Below are 12,460 nucleotides of genomic sequence, written 5' to 3'. Positions count from 1 at the left end.
GGAGGAGCAGAGAGAGAGAGAGAGAGAGAGAGCATACCAAGCAGGCTCCTTGCTGTCAGCACAGAGCCTGATGCAGGGCTTGATCTCACAAACCATGAGATCACAACCTGAGCTGAAATCAAGACTCAGATGCTTAAATGAATGAGCCCTCCAGGCACCCCTTCCATTCTTTTCTTGAATGAAATATGATATTTAGAATCTAGAATGGAAATAATCCCCACTGCTTCATAAATCTGTGAAAAATGATTTGATAAGAAGCAATGATTTGTGGTATTAGTAGACAAACTTATACTGAAATGAATCACAACCTTCACTTCAACAAACATTTGACATTTATTAACCAGATAAGATGATTTTGGACCCCAAATATTTGTTGACCCAATTACCATGACCCTTTCCTTCATGAGTCCACAATTTAGTTGGGAAGAAAGGCAAAATAAAAATACAGAAAGAAGTCAGATCATGACTAACTCTATGGGTATGTTTATTGACAAGACAAATATGAAGATGAAACTAAATATCTGTCACATAATTAACACTTTGTTCTCAGGATATAATAGTTTATTACATGTACCCAAGTAGTAGAAATATAGTACAACCAAGAAAATAACACCAAATATTTCCAGAAAATCTTTCAGGCTTGAGGGCTAAAAGTTATGAAATCATGCTATCACTAAACTTAAATAAAATGTATTTTTTCTTTCCAAAAGATTTTCTAATAAATTTTGTTCAATTCTAGGTATAAGCAGTTAGACTTATGAATGAATATGCTGAAATATTACTGTAAAATTCACACATGGCTTATATAAATCTAGTCATAGTCCACATCAAATCTACTCTTCTTTTCTGCTTTTCCTGTCTCAGTGAATGGCACCACCATCTGCTCAGTTGCTCAAGTTAGAAATCTGGAAATCAACTTCGGCACCTCTCTGTCCCTTGCCTCATATATCCAACTAACAAAATGATCTCACATACAGTACATATCCTGTTATTTTATCTCTTTCTTTAATATAAAGATATCATGCTACAATATCAATAAGGGTGATATCACCCCCAGGGGAGTGAAACTTAGTTATTTTGGAGAAGAGAATGATGGTTAATTTTGCGTCAGCTTAGCTAGGCTACGATGCTCAGTTGTTTGATCAAACCCTAATATAGATGTGTTATAAAGACATTTTTTAAATTAACATTTATAATCAGTTGGCTTTAAGGAAAACAGATTACCCTCCATAATGTGTAGGCTTCATCCAATCATTTGAAGTCTGTAAGAGTGAAGAAGCTGAAGGAGGAAATCTGCCTCAAGGTTTCAACATAGAAATTCCACCTGAGCCTCCATCCTGTCAGACTACCCTACAAATTTCAGACTTGCCAGCCCCCACAATCTTGTGAGCCAATTCCTTAAAATAAATCTCCCCACCCCCAACTAATAGAGAAGATGAAAAAATATTTTATGTATAAAACACACACACACACACACACACACACACACACACACACATATATATCTTATATATATATATCTTATATATAGATGATATATATATATCATCTTATATATATATATCTTATATATAGATGATATATATATATCATCTTATATATATATCTTATATATAGATATATATATATATATTATACATAAATAGATTTGCAGTATATCTGTGGTATTCAAGTTTCACCAGGCAGGGAGTTGGTTAGGACAACATGTGTAAAAAGTCTTCTGATCTCCTGGGTGGTATATGTGTGTGTGATGGAGGGAGGTGGAAATAATGAAAAAAAAATAGTGAAGAAACACTGTACGAAGTATTCTTTAAGTAAATCCTCTATTGTATATCCCTTATAGCACTACAGTAGGATAATACACTATTTACCAACAAGAACATCACTTCTTAAGGGCTCTCTTTGGGGCTATATTGGTCCCCTTTAAATATATCTTCCACAGTATCTATCAAATCTATGTACAAAGTGAAAATTTAACTATATATTTCCCATGTTTAAAACCTCTTGATTGTTCTAGGTTTAGGAATTTCGAAACCTACAGGCAGGATAAATATCTGCTCATCATTTCACAGAGAAGGATAATGATATCCAGTCAGTTTAATGAGCTGCCCAAAGTTGTACAATATGCAGAGGCAAATTCAGGATTTTAAACTAGATTTCACAATCTAAATATCGAGTTTTTTAAAGAAGAAACACTATTTTGGCATTAGGTAGACATCTGGATACCATCACCATCTTCTTACTAGTTTATGAGAATCTGAGCAAATGACTGTTAGAGAGCTTTAGTTTCCTAATCTGTAAAATATCGGCAATATTTTCTTCTCAAAATTTATATTAGGATTAAATAAGCTGATATACATATACTCACACATACATATATACACATAAACAAACCTATAGACACAAATTAATATATGGATATATAGATACACGTGTACCCATTCATATCCATATCCATATAGAGAGAGAGACAGAATATAGCATGGACTGTTTGGCATTTTGGTAGTTATTGAATAAATTAAGCGGGGAGGTGTGGAGGGGCCTTCTTGACCTTGTTATGCTACCTTTACTACAGGTTGTCTCCAAGTTAGGAACAGTGGTAACCTGTCATGAAATTCAGCTGGATTTTTTTTCTCCTCTACTAGCTTCATGACAGAACAGCCTCATCCTAACTCTCACCTATGCTGTCACTGGACAACAGCCTGAGCTAAAGTCACCACCAAGTCATGCTTATGAATAATGCTTCTTCCCTCCCAATCACTTCCTTTCTCAATTTCTGAAAGTGTTCATGAATACCCTGTGGTTCTTTATGTATTTCCTCACCATTTTTCCCCTCCTGGTTCAATGAAACTATTCTAGTCACTGTGTCTCAGCTGAAAAACTATCTTTCTCCCACTTTCTCTCCTTGTTCAAAAACTTTAGTTACTTTAGGAATTCTCTGTCCTCACTTTGTTCTATGCAGTAAGCCTGATCATAATACTGCAGGGTTTACAGGGATCTTGAAAAATCACTCAGTCCTACTCACAAAGTGAAATGCCTGTCTCCAGTCTTTTAAGAGGTATGCATTCCAACCCTCCTAGAATGTGACCAGTGAAGAAGACCTCACTATTTATTAAAGAAGTTGTTATTCATACTGAAAACACACCAGTTTATTCAATCCTTTTGGCCTCTAGAGTATGCAGAATAAATCTACTTTCTATTCTACATGACAGCCACAAATTCACTCTTACATCTTCTCCAAGATAAACACCCACATTCATTCTGTGGCTCCTTTTTCCTCATAGGACCTACTTCCCATTTTCTGGTTGTCAGTCTCCAGGATATACCCCAATTTGTCACTTGTCATTCTTTGAAAATATGGTACCTAAATAGCAACACACTTGTATCATAGAGCTTAACAAAAATGTAACTATCATTTTCCTTTTGAGACTGTTAAAAAGTTAGGTAAACATTTTGACTGATTAGTAAGAATCTGTTCATAATTATAACTTCAATTATGACTTCTAATATCTGTCTTTAAGTGTCTATCTTAGCCATGGTTTCTTGTAGACTCATTCAAAAACAATTTTGTTACTGAACTTCTTTGGATGGGTGGAAAAATAAATAAGCAAATAATAAATAAATAAACAAACAAATAAATAAATATTTTGTCTGTTGAATACTACTGCTGATAATAATATAAATATGTAGCATTAATTGATCATTAAGTATGTATCACATACTAGGCTTAAATTTTTACATATATCATTTTACTTACTCCTAGTTTTTTAAATGACAAAACTGAGGCACAAAAGTTTACATGATGTGCTCAGATTTGCCAGATAGTAAGAAGACCAAGCAAAGATATCCACCAATCCTTAAAGTCTTAACAGTACATTCATGAAAAGATTACTACTACTCTCCAACCCCAAACCACGTTCTTAAACTTGTCATTACTCCCAAACAGATCCTCTCTCTTCCACTAGATATATGATTAGATTTCTCTCAAATCATTCCATAAGCATTTCCACTTTCCCAATTTTTGTGCCTACTATTCTCCAGCATCCCATCTATCTTTCCATATAAAAATAAAACCTGTGGAATAAGTATTATTATTAATATTTTATAGATCAGAAAATAGAGGCAATTTGCTGAACATTCCATAGCTATGTGTAGCTATGTGTAGGGACTAAAGATTGAACTCAGGTCTGTTTTACTACAAAGACTGTGCTCCTTCACTACATTCTACTGTGCTATATATAATCACTCATTATTCACCCTCCAGGGGACAAATCCTCTCCCACTTCTTCCACAAAGCCTACTATGATTGGTCTTGCCCAAGCTATTTTCTCTTTTCTATATTCTCACCGTACTTATGGCTTTTGCTTTGTGAAATTTCTAATAGTGTTACCATTTTTTACTTTCATGTTGGAATTGAGGCTCCTGTGACATTGTCTTCCTATTCAAAACCAAGCTGGAGAGGACTACAAACAACAGTTTAGAATGCAAATCTGGAGCCAGTCTAACAGAGATCAAATTCTAGCAGTACTGTTTTTTTTTTTTTCTGTGTGATCTTAGCAAAATTGCCTGAACTCTCTGACTCTGTTTATTCATTGTTAAATGGCCATAATAATGAATAGAGTTATTTTAAAGATAAATGATTAAACTATATCAAGGTCTTGGAACACTAGCATATTCGTGACTTAGCTATTGAGATCAGGAATCTGCTCTATTCTTAATCTTTATCCTTCCAGTACCAGGTTTCCAGACTTAGAAACCAAACTCTAATGGTCAGTCCATGGCAGCCCACGGTGGGTATATAATAGAAGAACTGCCTATTAGAACAACAGGCAACCAGGAATTACCCTGGTTTCACAGATTGACTCCAAGACAGGCAGGCAAAATGTCCCAAAGGTAAATCAAACTTGACTATGCATCAGTTAAAATAACTATTATGATGACCAAATGTAGTGTGTAGAAAATCAATTTATAGATAGTAACATGGTAAATGAATGTTAACTATTATTTGAAAGTGACAAGATGACAGGCACCATGAGAATTAGATACATTTTCAGAAAAAGCAACTGACAAAGTACAACATCCAATCATGATAAAAACCCCAACAAAGTAGCTTTAGGGGGAACATACCTCAACATTGTAATGGCCATATATGAAAAATCCATAGCTATTATCATCCTCAGCTGGGAAAAAAATTGAGAGTTTTTCCTTTACAGTCAGGAACAAGACAGGGATGACCTCTCTCACCACTGTTTTTTAACATAGTACTAGGAGTCCTAGCTGCAACAATCAGACAACAACAACAAAAAAATAAAGTATCTAAATCTGCAAGGAAGAAGTAAAACTTTCACTATTTTCAGATGACGTGATACTCTATATAGAAAACCCAAAAGACTCCATGAAAAAACTGCTAAAACTGATAAACGAATTCAGTAAATGAGTCTCCAGGATACAAAATCAACGTAAAAAATCTGTTGCATTTCTATACAACAACAATGAAGCAGCAGAATTGCTGCTAAGGAACTAAGGAATCAATCCCATTTACAAGTGCACCAAAAACAACATTATACCTAGGAACAAACCTAACCAAAGAAGTACTCTGAAAACTACAAAATACTGATGAAAGAAATTGAAGATGATACAAAGAAGTGGAAAAATATTCCATTCTCATAGATTGAAAGAATATTATTAAAATGTCTATACTACTCAAAGCAATCCACACATTTAATGCAATCCCTAACAAAATGCCACAAGCATTTTTCACAGAGCTAGAACAAGTAATCCTACAATTTGTGTGGAACTACAAAATACCCCAAATAGCCAAAGCAATCTTACAAAAGCAAAGCAAAGCTGGAGGCATCACAGTTCCAGGCTTCAAGTTATATTATAAAGCTGTAGTGATCAAAACAATATGGTAGTGGCCCAAAATAGACACATAGATCAATAACAGAACAGAAAATCTAGAAATAGACCTATAATTATATGGTCAGTTAATCTTTGACAAAACATTAGGAAAGAATATCCAATGGAAAAAGATAGTCTTTTCAACAAGTGATGCTCGGAAAACTGGAAAGCAACAAGAAAAAAAAAATAAACTGAACCACTTTTTTTTTTAATTTTCATATTTAATTTGAGAGAGAGAGAGAGAGAGAGAGCACAAGGAAGGGGCAGAGAGAGAAGGAGAGAGAGACTCCCAAGCAGGTTCTGTGCTGTCAGAATGGAGCTCAACACAGCGCTTGATCTCATGAACTGTGAGAGCGTGACATGAGCTGAAATCAAGTCAGACACTTAACTGACTGAGCCACCCAGGAGCACAAAACTGGGTCACTTTCTTACACCATACACAAAAATAAATTCAAAATGGATGAAAGACGAAATTGTGAGATGGGAAGCCATAAAAATCCTAGAAGAGAATACAGGCAGTAACCTCTTTGTCATTGCCATCACAACTTTTCTCTAGATACATCTCCTGAGTCAAGAGAAACAAAAGCAAAATTAAATTATGGGACTTCATCAAAATAAAAAGCTTCTGGGGTGCCTGGGTGGCTCAGTCGGTTAAGCGTCCGACTTCAGCTCAGGTCATGATCTCACAGTCTGTGAGTTCGAGCCCTGCATCAGGCTCTGTGCTGACAGCTCAGAGCCTGGAGCCTGCTTCCGATTCTGTGTCTCCCTCTCTCTCGCCGCCCCTCCCCTGCTCATGCTCTGTCTCTCTCTGTCTCAAAAATAAATTTAAAAAAAACATTAAAAATTTTTTAAAAAAATAAATAAAATGAAAACTAAAAAGCTTCTGCACAGTGAAGGAAACAATCAATAAAACTAAAAGGCAATTTACAGAATGGAAGAAGATATCTGCAAATGACATATTCATTAAGGGTTAGTATCCAAAACATATAAAGAACTTCTAATACTCAACATCCCCAAAACAAATCATCCTATTAAAAAATGGTCAGAAGAAATGAATAGACGTTTTTCTAAAGAAGACATACAAATGGCTAAAAGAATTATGAAAAGGTGTTCAATATCACTGATCATGAGGGAAATGCAAATCAAAACTACAATGAAATGTCACCTCACACCTCTCAGAATGGTGAAAATCAACAACACAAGAGACAACAAGTGCTGGCAAGGATGTGGAGAAAGGGGAACCCTCATGCATTAATGGTAGGAATGCAAACTGGTGCAGGCAATCTGGAAAATAGTATGGAGGTTCCTCAAAAAGTTAAAAACAGAACTATCCTACAATACAAAAATTGCACTACTGGATATTTCCCCAAATACAAAAATGCTAATTCAAAGGGATACATGCATTCCAATGTTTATAATAGCATTATCTACAATAGCAAAATTATGGAAACAGCCCAAGTGTCCATCAACCGATGAATGGGTAAAGAAGAGGTAGTATATATATATGCATATATATATATATATATATATATATATATATATACATATATATGCATATATATATGCATATATATACATATATAAATACACACATATATATATGACAGAATATTACTCAGCCATAAAAAAAGAATGAAATCTTGCCATTTGCAACAACATGGATGGAGCTAGAGAGTGTAATGCTAAGTGAAATAAGTTAGTCAGAGAAGGATAAATACCATATGATTTCACTCATATGCAGAGTTTAAGAAACAAAACAAATGAGCAAAGGGAAAAAACTGAGAGAGGGAGAGAGAGAGAGAGAGGCAAACCAAGAAACAGACTCTTAATGATAGAGAAAAAAACTGATGTTTACCAGAGGGAAGGTGGGAAGGAGAATGGGTTAAACAGGTGATGCAGATTAAGGAGTGCACTTGTGATAAGCATTGTCTGTTGTATGGAGTTGTTGAATCACTATATTGTACATCTGAAACTAATATTACACTGTACATTAACTAACTGGATTTTTTAAAATTCTTAATGTTTATTTATTTTGAGAGAGACAGACAGACAGACAGTGGGGGAGGGGCAGAAAGAGAGGGGGACAGAGGATCCCAAGCAGGATCTGCGCTGACAGCAGGGCTTCAACTCACAAACCGTGAGACCATGACCTGAGCTGAAGTCAGACGCTTAACTCACTGAGCCACCCAGGTGCACCTAACTAACTGGAATTTAAATAAAAACTTAAAAATAAGGAATTAGATGCATCTTGTTCCTATGGAATCTGAATCTTGCTTCTCTGAAAATGAACAAATGCCTCACTGATAACATCACTGGACATGTCAAATGATTGTTATAAATTATGAAACTGCATTATATGTCAATTAAATTTTTTTTACTATCTCTACACTAAAGGAAAAAAAGTCAAACATAAACTGATCTTTGTAAACTTGAAAAAATCATGCACTCTGGGAAGAAACATGCCTTAAAGTCCAATTTCAAAAGCAATTTAAATTCTGGAGATTCCTATGATTGGAATAGACTGGACTAAGCCTTGAAGCAAAGAGTTGCGTTAACTATCCTTACATCATTCTCCTTCATACAGAAATGGAAAATATTTCTCTAAAAATCCCTTTCTAAAAAGAAGCAAAAATCATCCTACCCCATTTTTATGCAATCCACCAAGCAGATGAAAATTACCTCTGTACACAGGTCAGTCCATGCCAGAACAAAAAGAGGAACGGGAAGACATTTAACCTTAGTATCTATATATTTCTTGAAGAGGGATATGTGAGCATTTGTGTATTTCCAATAAAATTTCCAATAAAGCATGAATTACCTGCATTCCCTCTTCAGTTCATTGTTCTCAAAGTGACAATTGCACCTGTTATGGAAACAAGAGCTACTATTCTTATGCATTCTGATTTTGAAAATGGACCATCTTGGGGTGCCTGGGTGGCTCAGTCCGTTAAACGTTCGACTTCGGCTCAGGTCATGATCTCGTGGTCCATGGGTTCGAGCCCCACGTCGGGCTCTGTGCTGACAGCTCAGAGCCTGGAGCCTGTTTCAGATCCTGTGTCTCCCTCTTTCTCTGACCCTCCCCTGTTCATGCTCTCTCTCTCTCTCTCTGTCTCAAAAATAAATAAATGTTAAAAAAAATTTTTTTTTAAAGAAAATGGACCATCTTATTCACTTCCCTTGTGTCTAAGGCAGGTCCTGGCATATGACAGTCACTCATAAATGTGGCCAAACCAGAGCATAAAGCATCACCACCTCCCCACTCTTTCTGTGGCTGTGGTTCTCAAACCACGTGTGTCTGAGCTCCATGAATGAGTGCTATTGTGCAAACTCTATGCTCACCATCTTCCCCAAAGAAATTCTGAATCAAGAGATCTGACAGGCATCTAGGAGCCTAATATTTTAAAAGAATATTCTAGATGATCCCCATGCTGGTATTCTAGCAACTGTATTTTGAGAAACAATACCCTTTAGTTTATTTATTAAGTAATGATAATAATGGCTAATGTGCATTTAGCATACTCTTCTTGCCCAGGGCTCTAAATGCATTGCGTCATTTAATCCTCACAACAGTCTATGAAATAGACTGTTTCCACATTTTGCAATGAGGAAATTAAGACTTGGAGAGTTTATATAATTTGTGCTGAGACATAGAGCGCATGGAAGAATAGAATAGAACCCTAAATCTGTGTGATTCCAAAGCCCATGCTTTTAACAAATACGCTGTTGTAAAATTCAAGGTCTGAATGCTGCCAGTGGTTTTCTTTAACAACATACCAGTAAGTACTATCCACAAATTTAAGAAATTGATCAGTCATTCATACATATGACATTTCATCATTTGACAGCATCTACAGATATTCTGGATGATGGGTCACAAAGGTCTCATGTCCCATCAGGGCACAAGACAATCAACAACCTAGTGCCTGCAAAATGAGAACATTCATTTCAGATTAGTGTCAAGAATTAGAGATTTTTTTTTTTGGAATGGCAACAAAAATATATATTAGATACTAACACTTGTATTCTTCTGACTGATGCTTGAGGAGTGAAGGTAGCCAAAAGAACACATTTTATCATAGACATATCAAGTAAATATATTGTTTCTAAATACAAAAAGCGATTTTTTTCTTTTGCAATATTAACAGAGGATAGATTAAAAAATGATATATTCATGAAGACTACAGACAGACCCCTAAATCCCTTTTTTCACATTCTTTGTGGGGTCAGAAACTTAGACCCACTGCTACAAATATAAGAAATCCTCTGCCAGGTCACGTGAAGGAGCCCCCAGTGTTCTTTCTGGTAGAGGCACCAATACTGGATTTTCAGTTTCTCTGGCAATGGCCCAGAGGAAGAAACCAGGCAATGGAACCAGAGAAACCTGTGTTAAAAGCCCATCTTAGCCATTTAGTAGCTATATATCCTTTAACAGGTTCTTAACCTTTCTCAAGGTCATTTTTCTCAATTGAAAATTGAAATATCAATAGCCACCTTACAAGGTTACCAAAAGGGTTATAGAAATAAGTGCATATAAACCTCTTATCAGAGTTCCTGGTAAGAAATAGTGACAGTGAACATTTTGGTCTTGTCTTCATATCCATTTGGATCTGTTTGCTTTCTGCCTCTCACTAACACCACTCATAATTCCGGTTTGAGTTGTACCTTCTTGCCTTATTCTGATATACAAGATGGCACTCAATAAGCATTAGTGGGACTAAATGTTAGATTAAGTCTTTCTGGCACAGAATATTCCTTCTGAAATTTTAGGAAGTAAGATTTTTGAGTCCTGTTATGGTCGAGCCCTTTCTCAGAATTCTCAAGCATGCTTTCACTACTAAGCCTTATGCAGCCCCCCTTTCAAAAACTCTGCAAGTGTACCAGTAGGTACCTACAACCAGGAGGTAATGACCTCGTTCATGCATGATTAGCAGGGAAGAAATTGTTCCCTTAAGGACATAGGGTAGAATCATGAGATAATTAACTACCCTTCCTTTTATTTTGTAGATTCACAATAGCTGGTAACATAACTCCTAACAGAGGATTCATCTCTGTGTACATATATCTGAACAACCTTGGGCCACAAAAGAAGGGCATTTTGTTAATGGGAAAAGGATATTGGGCATTGAATCTTCTCTTAGAGAAAAGTAAAAAAAAATCAATAGGTTTATAAAAGTTAGTAATGCTACTATGAGAAATCCTATTGGGAATATCAGGGGGTGAGCCACTGGCAGATGTTTTCCTGTAACTGTAATTTTTGTAAACAGAGAAACCATGATTGTTCCTTACTATATCGCCAGACTCAATATATGCTTGATACATAGTATGTGCTCAGTTTGAAATTGATTGATAAATGCTTTCTGAAAGGATGATCTAATTGATATTAGATTAAGCCTAATTCAACCTAATTAAGGTTTCCATGCCCTCCTTTCCAATGTTTCTTAAATTAGAACTATAAAAGGAATAACAGGTATAAAAGACTAGGTATAAAAAGACTAATCCACATACATAAGGATGTGTGTCTAAAATGATCACTGCATCATTCTTTACTTAAATCTTTGAAAACTTAAAAGCAATCTGAATCTTTCACTAGGAAACAGGTAAAATGTGGTATGATGTGTTACTTGGAATAACACGTAGGTAGTCAGAAATAAGGTAGTAAACCCAACTATGCCCACGTGAGAAGATCTTAAAACCTATTATTTAATGACAAAATCAAATGTCAAAAAAATAGAATATGCCATTATTTAAACAAGTCAAACATACACACAACTGTACTATATGTTTTCTGATAATTATAGATATACTAATGTGCAAATGCCAAGGTCTGGAAGCCAAACTGATAATAGTGATAATCTCTGGGAATGAAACTAACTAGGTGTCCTAGTCAAGTGTCATTCACTAGTATTATAAAGAAGATGTATCCATGTGTTAGTTGTGAAATTAAAATTATATCAAGGGGATACAGGAACAGCAACAACCCTTGCCATTGTACTTAGTAATTTTATTTACCGTACATTTCCTATGGTGATTGCAAGTCTTCATGTAAATAAACTAATTTATTTATATATTTGACCTATTGGTCAATATATCATCAAAGTAGGAATGACTATTTTCCATGTGTCAGAAAATATGTTATAGCTTGAGATACAGAGAGAAATACAGTATATCCTGGATCTCAAAGAGTTCAGCAGTCTTACAAAGATTTAGGGGTTCCATTCAACATACAAAGGAATCACAGTATTTTCCCTAACTTTGGTCAGAGAAAACATGGGTTTGTCTGGGCTGTCTAGTCAAGAAACTGTTGATTAAATGTATCATAGGAGATCAAAACAGTTTTAATTAAGAATTACTGATATCTGGGGGCGCCTGGGTGGCTCAGTCGGTTAAGCCGCCGACTTCGGCTCAGGTCATGATCTCGCGGTCCGTGAGTTCAAGCCCCGCGTCGGGCTCTGTGCTGAGAGCTCAGAGCCTGGAGCCTGTTTCAGATTCTGTGTCTCCCTCTCTCTGACCCTCCCCCGTTCATGCTCTGTCTCTCTCTGTCTCAAAAATAAATAAATGT

This window comes from Panthera tigris, chromosome D1 (genome assembly GCF_018350195.1).
Source record: "Panthera tigris isolate Pti1 chromosome D1, P.tigris_Pti1_mat1.1, whole genome shotgun sequence".
Lineage (NCBI taxonomy): Eukaryota > Metazoa > Chordata > Mammalia > Carnivora > Felidae > Panthera > Panthera tigris.
This window is presented reverse-complemented; position numbering follows the sequence as displayed.